General features: G+C 42.7%; 1 non-coding gene and 1 pseudogene across 1 annotated transcript; one reads left to right on the top strand and one right to left on the bottom strand.

Annotated features, from left to right (window-relative positions):
* Positions 1-11319: 11319 nt before the first annotated feature.
* TRNAE-UUC lies at positions 11320-11392 on the bottom strand. Its single transcript has one exon. It is a non-coding gene; the product is annotated as a tRNA-Glu (tRNA).
* Positions 11393-11511: 119 nt separating this feature from the next.
* On the top strand, positions 11512-12235 carry LOC116761119 (annotated as a pseudogene).
* The last annotated feature ends 985 nt before the right edge of the window (positions 12236-13220 follow it).

The following is a 13220-nucleotide window of genomic DNA, read 5'->3' as shown; positions in this document are numbered from 1 at the left end:
ACTCAGAGAAGTTCCCTGTGGCCTTGTACTCTTAAATCAGGCACTTGGCAGGCTGATATATGGTCACTATTACAATGGGATCCATTTCGCCATAAAACCATTACATTCAGCCTAATCCCCAGCCAATTTAATACTGTCATGGAAAATAAAACCTGCTATTCAACCAGCTAACGAAAATGTGAAACTTTCACAAACCCACGGGTATATTGCACTGTCTGTCCAACTATTGCTGAAGTCACCTTTCCAATACTAAGAAATTCAAAGACCTCTTTTTGTTTTGTTTTGTTTCAGATGTTTTTTTGTTTTATTATTTTGTTTTAATAGATCTTTATTGGGTATAATTGCTTCACAGTACTGTGTTAGTTTCTGTTGCACAACAAAGTGAATCAGCCATATGCATACACACGTCCCCATATCCGCTCCCTCTTGCGTCTCCCTCCCGCCCTCCCTATCCCACCCCTCTAGGTCATCGCACAGCACTGAGCTGATCTCCCTGTGCTACGCGGCTGCTTCCCACCAGCCAGCTATTTTACATTCAGTAGCGCATATATGGCGATGCTACTCTCACTTCCCCCCAGCTTCGCCCTCACACCCCACGTCCTCAAGTCACCTCTTGACTGTGATTGCTTTCTCTCCAACTCTGTTGCCACTTCTACACTATCCCCTCTTTAAGCCCTGGCTGTGTAGTCTCACCCGCCCCCCTCAATTCTTTCTCCACCCTCAGCAAGTGGGATCTTTCTAAAAACACAAATCTGATCACAAGCCGAATGTCTGCAAATAAAGTTCAAAGTCTTTCCAGTGGCCCGAAGCGAGTGGCATGGTCTGGCTCTTATTCCTCTTCCAGCCTGAGCAAGTCACTGGCCTTCCCCACTGTTCCCCAACAACGTTGAACCCCTTCGCACAGGCTGCAGTACCCTCTGCCTGGAATTCCTTCTCTTCTCCTGGTCTCTCTTCCGCCCTAGCAAGCCTCCTCCAGTTCTTCAGTCTCAGTTCAAGTATTACTCTAGGGGACCTTCTCTGCCTTTCTCCCTGCCCACATCCTGCACACAGTCAGGTCCTCTGTATATTCTCTTGGAACGCTCTGGACTTCTCCCTGGTAGCAATTCCTGCAGTTGTCACGAAGCTTTGTGTAACATGCCCCCGGGGGATGATGAGGGAAGATCCGTCTTACCCCCTCTGCCTCCCTAGCACCTGGCACAGCAGCTGGCCACAGAAGGCCTTCCCAAAATGCGTGCACAAATGAATGAATCAACCGCGCCGCATCTCCACGGGGTTATCTGCTCAGGGAGCAGAGCTGAGACAGAGCAGATAGCCCAGTGGAGACCGGCAGCCGCTCATAGGCCTTTCCCCAGATCTCTCCTGTGCTCTGGGCCCCTGCTGACCTTCATTCAGACCTCACTTTTCCTCCCCTGCGCAGGGTTCTGCACCCCAAACCTCTCCCCTTTGTCTCCCCATCACCCCCTCAACACATCCAATGTAATCTCTCCTTGACTCCATTACTGTCAGTTCAGCTTTCGGCCAGCATGTTCATTTTTAAAAAAAAACAACTGGTAGGCAAATGAACTACCAACAGATGCTACCCAGACAAACACGTAGCACAGTGTCTGAGACATAGTATGCACTTGAAGCTGATAGTGGTCGCTTTAAACGGCTTGGCCTCTATTTTACTTTCCTCTGCCACAGCACTCCAATTTTTATTTGCTTTTTAATTTTTTGGAGGAAGTTCCTCTCCCTCACTCTCAGCCTATGAGATTCCCCTGGTGGCAGGGGAGAGCATGTGACTTAAGCTAGGCCAGTTGATCTATTCTGACCCCCTGATAGGTTCAGGCACATGACCCAAGGCAAACCCGTGAGATTTCATGTCACCACTTTTCCGGGACTAACTAGGAGAATGAGCCTTTCTCACTCTGGTGGAATGAAAGCTGGTAGGATGCATGTCCGTAACTTCTGAGGGGAGGGTGGTGAGGAGGAAGGCGTGTTGCCACAGCAACGGGATGAGCTTGCCTGAGGATGAAGCCCACACAGACAGGAGGCAAGATCTGGAGACAGTCCAAGTGTGGAAGACATTATTTGAGCCTATCGTACCCAGAGGCTAATAACGTTTCTTCTTTCCTTGAAGTATGTCAGATTTGGGTTTTTCTCACTTTCACCCGGAAGAATCCTGACTATGCCGTAAATTAAAGAGCGAAGAAATGAATGAACACAGTGAGAGTCGGCAGAAGTGACCTTCAGAAGGCCTTGATTCTAGTGGTTCTACCACCCTCAGAGTGTAAAACCTTGGACAAAATTCTGAATTTCAGTTTCCTTATCTACAGGCTTAGGAAGGTGGTTGGATCAGATCTTTAATATTCCTTCTAGGCTTAAAATTCTAGGATTCTGTGATACCAGGATGCCCACAAAGCCTAAACACAAAGGAATCAGTTCCAAGTGATGAGAATTTAGAATAAGGAAAGAGTAACGGATGGGGGGAACCCTTCCTGGCTCTCCCATAGCTCACGTGTACATGGCTTCCTATTATATTTCCAGGTTAGAGAAACAAGGAACTTCCTGGACTGATAACAGAAGCTACTGGAGTCTGAAACCAACAAATGGCAAAATAGCAACCTCATAGTCAGCAGTGGAGTTTCACGAGAGAGCTTGTCTATTTCACAACCACTGCAGTTATATGTGTATATATATATGTAACACATATACATACATGTATGTATGTATAAAATGTATATATATATTTATATATTTAACTTAATATAATTTAAGTTAAATAAATTTAACTTAATTTTGTATTTTAATTTATATATTAATATATTTATATATAGATATACTTAACTTTAAATATGTGTGGGAGATATGTCCTTCCTCAAATTTAAGATAACATAAAAAGTAATTCATAATTAAGCATAAATAATAATAATAACAATATACAATGCCAACTAGGGTCTAGTAAACAAAGTAGAGCTAGTGAAGAAAGTAACTGAAACATCACATATTATCACCCATAGATGAATGAGAGATAACGTGACTATTATTCTGGTAATAGATTTGGGACCAACACTGTTTCAACTTGTAACTAAACATGTCTCTGGAACACCATTCAGGTCAATGATACACTCTGTTTAACCAAAGTACTTTTCTTACAAAAGAAAAAACTGCCGAAAGAAAAGAGACAATGGGCCAGAGTCTGATCTCACATAAATCAATGAAAAATTTCCCACAATTATTATTAATAGCATCCTGATGTATCCATTTTCCCTCAGAGTTACATAAACTGAAAATCTAGCATCACAGATAAAACACATAAGCCATCAAAGTAGAATAATTTTGTTCTTCTATTTTTCTCTTTGATTTGCTATTTCTTCGCCTGTCACATACTTGAACTACAAAATGAAATCTTGCCCAATTTCCCAATAATCACAGAACGACCTTAAACAATCATCTTTCAACTAGCCTTAGATTAAAATTTTAAAATCACCTTTAAAGTTCTCTTTCAACTTTTTCCTATCATTTGGAAGGGCAGTCAGCGCATATTAGCTCTGGTCCAATGAGGAGCAGCAGTAGAAAAGGCATGAAGTAACTACGATGCTTCTCTCATGCCAGCTGAGGGGATGGAGGGATTGGTGGCGGAGGGGACTGTATTGGAAACTTTTTTGCTTCACATAATTCAGAAGCTGATCTCATGAGTAATAAGTTCAATTTTCAGTGTGGTCTTTGTTAACTATTATTCAAAGGCTCTGAAGAAATAGGAATATATAACAACTTTCCCTCACCTATTTTTCAAGCCATAAATAAGAGGCTATGTTACAGCATGTGGCACAAACCATTTTGAAAGCATTTTACTTTCTTCTTTCATGGGGCTATAAAATTATATGGTGCATTCTCAACTTCGGAAATTGCTGGAGGAAAAGAGCTTAGGAAATGTTTATTTCCTACAGAACACAGGAAGTATGCACAGCCTTCTCGCTATCTCTTTTTCCCTTAACTTCTGGATTTAGGCCAAGATTATTTAACTCATTAGCCTTTCACTCAGAAATTGTTAAGCACAGCTGTCCAGTTGTTTTGGTTGTTATTTTTCATACATACTCAGTATGTGAAACTAAAGTGGAACTGTACACAGTGACAGTGGCTTTCATTCATTCATTCATTCATTCATTCAAATGGTTACTGAGCACCTACTACATACCAGGGCACCACACCGTGTGCTGGAGCTAGCAAGACGAAGAGTTCAGTCTCCGTGCCCGGGGATCATGAGGTCCAGAACAGGAGACTGAAAATAAATGGCAGCAACAAGTCAGTCTATGAAGTCAATGTCAGAGGGATACTCCGGGGGCTGCAGGATCCACATTCAGGTGGGGTCATTGTCGAGAAAGGCTTCTCCAGGGGCACATCTCAGCTGAAGCCTGAGAAATGAGGAGGAGTTTAGTCAAGCAAAAAGGAAAGGGAAGAAGGGGCTGCTCCCAACAGATCCAGAGCACAGTCTAAACCCCAGAAGCGTCCAAACGACAGAACTGTGCTAAAAGGATTTTTGTTAACAGCTATCAATGTTTCAATTTCACCTCTGGAATGATGGAAGGATGATTTGCCGCAGTGATGGCACCATGTGTTCCTGAACCAGTGATGGATGGCGTCACAGCAGAATATCCGGGCACAGACAGGAGGAAGCAGATCAGAGCTGAGGCCCAAAAATGACTCTGTCATAAGCCATTTCATGTTGTGAAAATCCCATAAATTTCCTGAAACAAAGGTCAATTACACTTCAGATGAACCGACTGAAAGAGAAATGTGGAAAGAAGGGTGGTGGGAAAGCAAGCAGATGACACAGACAGATGTCTCCAAAAGAGCTTATGCACAATTTTTCCTTCAGTTTCTATAGTTCCTGTTGACAGGTGCTTTTGCAGTTCTATGAGGATTTCCTAATAAATAAAAACTTTAAAAAATATGGCATGATGCTTTGTTTCTTGCATTTTAAGGAGAGGAAGAGGCATATCAAATTCATATCTTTGTTATGAAGATTAAGAAGCAGAATTTATTCGATTGAGTTTAAGCTTACTAAATATTTACATTTGGGGATTGAGTGAGTTTTTTTTTTCTATTTTTAAGTTAAATCCAGATGTTTTCAATCCATGTAAAATGACAACAGATATGTAATACATTCCCCAAGAATCCATATAAAGCTTAGCACAATGCCTAGCATGTAATAAGTGCTCAATAAATGTTAGCTATTATTATTGTTGATATATAGTTACAGAAAATAAATACAAAATGTTTTTTAAGACATATACACTCTTAAAAAAAACAGTGCAGGGCTTCCCTGGTAGCGCAGTGGTTGAGAGTCCGCCTGCCGATGCAGGGGACACAGGTTCGTGTCTCGGTCCGGGAAGATCCCACATGCTGCGGAGCGGCTAGGCCCGTGAGCCATGACCGCTGAGCCCGCGCGTCCAGAGCCTGTGCTCCGCAACGGGAGAGGCCACAACAGTGATAGGCCCGCGTACGGCAAAAAAAACCCAAAAAACAAAACAAACAAACAAAAAAGTACAGTCACATGGTGAAAAAAGCAAATAGTTTGCAATAACTTATGATGAAAATCAACAGCGACTTGCCCCCTCCCACTCCTACTCTCCCATCTTATTCCTCAGATGCAGTTAAATGCCTTTGACTGTTTTAGTAATTGCTTCAGGGGGTTGTCTCATATTTCTAAATTATAGGCCTATATATCATTTTATTGAGAAACCAGTTTGAGGCGTTATCAACTGAATTCTTTCCACAGCAGATGAGGGTTTAGATCTCTTGAGTCATTCTATTATTCATTCAGTCAACAAATAATTATTGAACACCGACTGTACCAAGCACTGAGTAGGCGCTGAGGATGCCCCAGTGAACAAAACTGACCGAATGCCTTACCTGCAGGGAGCTTACATTCTAATGGGAAGAGAGACATTAAACAAACAAGTAAAATACATTGTATGCCAGGTGGTTATAAGTTGAAAAGAGAACAATTAAGTAAGGAGGGGCTAGGTGGAGGGACTACAGTTTTAATGGGCTAGTCTGGGAATGCTTCACTGAGAAGTTGATTATTTGACTCTAATCTTGGAAAATTTTCTTATATGGTTCCTTTGATAATTTATTCACCTTTGTTTTCTCTATTCTATCTTTTGGATGCCCTGTTGATCAGATAGGGCTGGTTTAATCCTCTACACTGCTTGGATATTTTAAATATATTTTTTAAATTTCTCTCTGTTTTGTTTTCTGGGGACTTTCTTGATTTTATCTTTTCAACTCTTCATACCACAGGTATATGGAGGTCTTCTTTTTTTCTTTCTTTCTTTTTTTTTTTTTTTAAAGACACTTGAGGTCTCCTGGGAAGTCACCTCTGACTTCTAGGCTCAGGAGAGAAACCAAATTGATGACATTTTATGCCCAGAGAAATGGATGGCAGTCCACTGACCCATGTAATCACCTGGATTTCAGCCCTAAGCCTAAATACCACCCACTACTCTACTTGGAATTCCAGAATCCTAAGTCTTTCTGGGATTCCTCTGGGCAAATCTGATTTCTCTTGCCTCTGTCTTCCTCTGTGTGCATTGGAAGAGGCAGCTTCTTCTGCTCTGCAAAATTTGCTGAATCTGTATTCCAGAAATATGTGGAAATCTCTTATTTTTTATTGATTCCAATCACATTCTTTGTGTACCCATGGATTTATCGCTTTTACATGCCTTTACTATGATTCTGATGGAATCTAGGGAAGAAGAGAAAATTAATGTATTGTGTAACCTGCTGTCTATAACTGAATACCCATGTACAGTTTTTAAAAGCATTTATTGATTGCTAATTTCCATCATATATGCATACACTTATGTACATTTTCCATATATTTATCCAAAATATATATTCATATATGTGTCTATATACACAAATGTATGTGTATATCTGTATGTATTTGTGTGTGTGCGTGTGTGTGTGTTAATCTTTTTTCCATCATTCCACTCTTTTGGAGTTAAGATGTGTAAACTCAAGAAAGATCATCAATCTCAAAGACATAAAGTCCTATACATTATGTTTCAAGGTGAACAAGCATAGCATATTTTAGGGCCTGTAAGAATGGCTAGAGTGTAGGTTTGTTTTAGGAAGAGGGAAATGATCACACAAGACTCTGGAGAGAAATTTTTTAAAACAGAGCCAGATCCTGAAGGACCGTGTAAACAAAGTTAAGAAGTTTGAAGTTTATTCTATGATCTATAGGGAACCACTGAATGAGTTGAGCAGAGAATGATGTAATCAGATTTATACTTTAGAAAAATCACTGGCTACAGCAGAAAGAATTAAGTAGGGTGCAAAGTGGAGATGGGGATCTGCTCTCAGGTGATTGCAATGATGGAAGCAAGCGATAAAGGTGGTCTGAACAGAGGCAGCAGCAGCAGAGATGGAAAGAACTGAACCAATTTGAGACATATTTGGGAAGCAGAGTTGATGACTCTTGGTGTTTGTTAGAAATAGGAGTGGAAATGGGAAGAGGAGTCCGGGAAAATTGCCAGTTCTGACCTAGGCAGTGGGTGCTGGTGCCATTCACTAAGATAGGAAGCTTAGACACACAGAGCAGCAGCTTAAGAAGAGGCCGATGGGGGAGAGAGAAGAGACTAGGATCCAGAAGCCAGCCATATCCCCCGAGGAAGCCCACAGCCATCCACATGGAGGGAGGTGCCATCTCACCTGAATGCAGACTGAAGCACTGATTGGTATATCCTGCCAGACACTCACCAGAGATGGTGATCTGGGGACCAAAGTGAGAACAGGACTGTTTATTACTTCAGAGTCCGCAGAAAAGACACCACAATTTCCAGAATTTATCCCCAGGGACAGAGGAAGTCTACTCCCAGTGAAAAATTTTTAAATTGTATTTTTGTGGCAGGCCATGCATCGTGGATTCAACATGCTAATTACAGCTACATGAAAGTGTACTCTCCAAATTGAAGATACACGTTCTATTAGGCACACATACAATACTTATCCAAATCGATCCCATACCAGTCACAAAGACAGCACGAAATTTTTCAAAAATCTGATGGCATAGAGATTACATTTTAACCACATTATCACCAGGTTAGACAACAACAGCAATATAGAAAAGGAGGAATACCACATTTTGATTAAAAGCACCTCCAAACAATTCATGAGTTAAAAAGGAAATGATAACGGAAATTACGAAATATCTAGACCTGAACAACCATCAAGGTATTACATATCAGAACGTATGGGGAACAGTTAAAGTGGTTCTTAGGTATAAGTTTGTAGCCTCAAATATTTCTTTAAACGAGAATTGAAATGAATAAGCATTCACTTCAAGAAAGTGCATTAACTCACTCAAAAAAATTTAGACACCAAAGTCTCATCTTTTTTAATACAAAACATTATTGGGTATATTTTACCATAATAAAAACCGGGGGGAAGGGGAACATTATAGGGTAAATAAACAAACAGCTATTGGTCCAAGTAAAATTTATATCAGCCAAGTAATAAAAATGCTGATTTCATTCAATCTGCCTTATTTGCTTTTTTACATCTATATTGATCAAAAACTTCAATGGGGGGCTTCCCTGGTGGTGCAGTGGTTGAGAGTCCGCCTGCCGATGCAGGGGATGCGGGTTCGTGCCCTGGTCCGGGAAGATCCCACATGCCGCGGAGCGGCTGGGCCCGTGAGCCATGGCCACTGAGCCTGCGCGTCTGGAGCCTGTGCTCCGCAACGGGAGAGGCCACAATAGTGAGAGGCCCGCGTACTGCAAAAAAAAATTAAAAAAAAGAAAAAAAAACTTCAATGGGTTAGTAGGCATTTGGCTTTTTCATATGTATTAGTATATATAATATCTATATGTACATGCAATATGATTCTCCATATGTATATATCATAGTCCAACTCAGACATTTTGCCTCTAAATAGAAAACAGCTCTGAGAGAAGTAAGATGAAGTAATAAATAAGGATACGGGCCCAGGGTCAGAGAGCACTGAATTCTGTCTCCACCTTAATCTTGTATCATCTGGGTGACTTTGGCACATCTACATAACCTCCGAAAACTTCAATTTCCTTCTGTGTAGATTAGAGTTGCTGTGACACCGGTACCAGCCACAAATGATTGTTACAGGTTACTGAATACACAGTGCCGGTATCGTCAGGGCAGGGGGGTGGGGAGGCACTTGTGGGTGTTTTTGTTTGTTTGTTTGTTTACCATTCTAACAAGTATTAAGTGACATTATGTTTTACTAAGAGACTGCTATAAACTGAAGGTTTGTATCCTGCAAAATTCATCTGTTGAAAATACTAACTCACAATGTGATGATATTTGGAGTTGGGGCCCTTGGGGGTGATTACGAAGGTGTAGCCCTCGTGAATGGACTAGTGCCGTTATAAAACAGACCTTAGAGAGATACTTCACCCCTTCCTGGAAGTTCATAGCGAGATGGCCGTTTAAGAACCAGGAAGCGAGTCCTCATCAGACACTACGAATCTGCCAGCACCTTGATTTTGGATTTCCCGACCTCCATAATTGTAAGAAATACATTTCTGTTGTTTACAAGCTACCCATCTATGGTATTATGTTATAGCGGCCCAAATGCGCTAAGACAGAGACATTCGTTATAACAGCCCAAGGATCCCTATTCTAGTTGTCAAGGGAATAAATATAAAAAAGTCCCTAATCAATGACTTCACTAGTTGTTTTCCTTTCTTATCCAACTGAGTGAATTGCTGAAATGTAGGTATGGGTGCACAAATATACACAGACACACAAGCAAGTCTCACCACTTTTGTCAAGCGCACCCTTTTGGACTATCACGGGAGACTTTCTTCTAGGACTTGAGGAGTAGTGTGTGCCCTTTTACACTTTTCCAAAGAGGAATAAGCAAGACTTGTAACGTTTGGTCGGCAGGATAATGACTCCCAAAGATGCCCATGTCCTAATCTACTGAACCTGTGAATTTGTTACAATACATTTCATGGCAAGGGGGATTTAATGCTGCAGATGGAAGTAGAGCGGCTGATCAGCAGGTCCTGAGATGAGGACGGTATCCTTGGTTATCCCAGTGAGCCCAATGGAATCGCAAGGCATCTTTAGAAATAAAAGAGGGAGAGAGGAGACTCAGAGTCAGAGGGACGCAGCAAGAGAAAAACTCTACCTGTCATTTGCTGGCTTTGAAGAGGGAAGCAGGTCACATACCAAGGAATGTGGGCAGCCTCTAGAAGCCAGAAAAAAGCCAGGGAACAGATTTTCCCCCAAGCCTTCAGAAGGAACGCAGCCTTGCCAATGCCTTAATTTTAGTGAGACCAATTTTGGACTTCTGACCTCCAGAAGCTGAAGAGAATAAATCTGTATTGTTTTCAGCCACTGAGTTTGAGATAATTTGTTACAGTGGTAGCAGGAAACTAATACATAAGAGTTCCTTACAAGGAAAGAAAGATGAGGTGGCCCCTCACTGGATACATTTCTGAAAGGACTTTCTTCCCATTAATCCACAAAATCCAGACTATGTTTGTGATCCCTGCCTTGGTTACAGTTTCTCAGAATTCAGTCCTGGGACATCTCATCCTTCTGTGTTCTCCCTGACTCTGTAACTTCATCCACATTCATGGTTTTAGATGCCATTTTTTTTTTTTTGCGATACGCGGGCCTCTCACTGTTGTGGCCTCTCCCGTTGCGGAGCACAGGCTCCGGACGCGCAGGCTCAGCAGCCATGGCTCACGGGCCCAGCCGCTCCGCGGCACGTGGGATCCTCCCAGACCGGGGCACGAACCCGTGTCCCCTGCATTGGCAGGCGGACTCTCAACCACTGCGCCACCAGGGAAGCCCCTAGATGCCATTTTTATATAGGGCTGATCCACAAGTTTGAATCTCTCACTCAGCCCTCCTTTCAGAGCTCCAGGCCAGAATATCTTCACTTGGGTATCTCACAGGGATCTCAAGCTACAGGGATCCAACACTGAACTTTTCATTTTCTCCTCTCCACTCTCCATCCTCACACCCCCAGCCTGCCTTTCCCTAGACTTCCCCAATTGCTCATGATAGAAAGTAGTCAGAAAACATTTGACACCTTTTCTCAACCTCTGATTACCGAGTCTTGCCAAGTCTGTCCTCAAATATGTTTCTAATTCACTCAGTTCTTGCCACGTTTTGTCACCACCCTAGTCCAAGCTATCATCGTCTTTTCCCTGAACTACTGTAACAGCCTCCTAACACCCCTTCTTCCCCCAATAGCCCTCCAGTTCATTCTCTACACTGCAGCTGGAGTGATTTTTTTTTTTTTTTTTTTGGCCCGCCTCGCGGCTTGTGGGATCTTAGTTCCCTGACCAGGGATCGAACCCGGGCCCTCAGCAGTGAAAGTGCAGAGTCCTAACCACTGGACCACCAGGGAACTCCCAGAGTAATCTTCAAAATATGAATAAGATGATCCATGCCTCTGCTTAAGACCCTTTCAGGGCTTCCCGTTGCTTGGACAAGAATATCCAAACCTGCTCTTTTCTGGCTGGAATCATGGAGGGTGCAGAAGAGGAGAAAAAGAAGGTTCCTGCTGTACCAGGAACCGTTAAGAAAAAGCAAAGAAATTTCACAGAGCTGAAGATCAAGCTCCTGAGAAGTTATCCAAAAGAGGCTTTGAAAGGCAAGGAGGAAGTTCATCAATGAAAAGGCTAAGCACTGTTACAAGGAGTGTAGGCAAATGTACAGAAGCAATATTCGAATGGCTAGGAGGGCAAGAAAAGCTGGCGACTTCTATGTGCCTGAGGAACCCAGATTGGCACTTGTCACCAGGATCAGAGGTAGCAATGGTGTGAGCTCAGAGGTCCGAAAGGTGCTGCAGCTTCTTCGCCTCCTCCAGGTCTTCAGTGACACCTTTGTGAAGCTCAACGAGGCTTCAGTGAAGATTGTGGAACCACGTGTTGCATTGGGGGTACCCAAACCTGGAGTCAGAGAACGAACTGATCTACAAGTTTGGCTACAGCAAAATCAACAAGAAGTGAATTGCCCTGACAGATAACACATGGATTGCTCAATCACTTAGTAAATGTGGCATCATCTGCGTGGAGGATCTGATTCATGAGATCTGTTCTGTTGGAAAACGTCTCAGGGAAGCAAACAACTTCCCGTGACCCTTCAAATTGTCTTCTCCACTAGGTGTAATGAAGAAAAAGACCACCCATCTTCTAGAAGGTGGAGATGCTGGCACCAGATCAATAGGCTTATTAGAAGGATGAACTAAGGTATCTACCTGGATTATTTCTGTAATCTGGTCAGTTAATAAATGGTGACTGCTTTCAAATTGAAAGAAAAAGACAATCCAAACCCTTGAGCGTGGCTTAAAAGGCCCCGCATGATCCTCATTCATCTCTCCAAATCTACCTCATGCCGCTACCCGTGTGCAGCCACACTGACCTGCTTTTAATTCCTTGAAGATTCCAACCCCCCTCCAACCTCAGGGCCTTCACACAAGCTATTCCTTCTGCCTGGAACACGTGTCTCCTAACTTTCCACATGACTCTTCAACCATCAGGTTTCGTCAGAGAGAACTCCTCCAACTTAAAGCAGTTCTCATAACATCCTGTTATTTTCTTCCATAGCTCTTATCAAAATCACTAATTACACACGCACTTAATTGTTTAATGCCTGTAACCCTTACTGGCCTGTACACTCCCCAGACCATGTCCGCTGTGTTCATCTCTGCATTGCTCACCCCAGGCACAGAGTCTGACACATAGTAAGTGCTCAGCAATGTTTGATAAAGGAATAAATTAATAAATGAATGATGAATCTGAATGAAGTAAACAGAATTTTAAAAATCTCATGTCACCTTTTAGAAATTATTTCTTCCTCTGTCTCCCACCAGATTCTCTTTGCCATTTACTCTTCCCTTCCCTAGTCAGTGCCTATGCTCCAAAACCTTTCTGCAGTATCAAAATACATCTATCCGGGCTTCCCTGGTGGCGTAGTGGTTGAGAGTCCGCCTGCCGATGCAGGAGACAGGGGTTCGTGCCCCGGCCCAGGAAGATCCCACGTGCCATGCCATGGCCGCGGAGCCTGCGCGTCTGGAGCCTGTGCTCCGCAACAGGAGAGGCCACAACAGTGAGAGGCCTGCGTATCGAAAAAAAAAAAAAAAAAAAAACATCTATCCTGCCACATTCCCACAGGGACTCTGCCCTCTTCTGGCCAATATGGGAACTGATTCCACTTTACTGGAGCTTAAGGAT

This window comes from Phocoena sinus, chromosome 10 (assembly GCF_008692025.1).
Source record: "Phocoena sinus isolate mPhoSin1 chromosome 10, mPhoSin1.pri, whole genome shotgun sequence".
Lineage (NCBI taxonomy): Eukaryota > Metazoa > Chordata > Mammalia > Artiodactyla > Phocoenidae > Phocoena > Phocoena sinus.
Note: the sequence above shows the minus strand (reverse complement) of the source record. Positions and strands in the feature narration are given on the sequence as shown.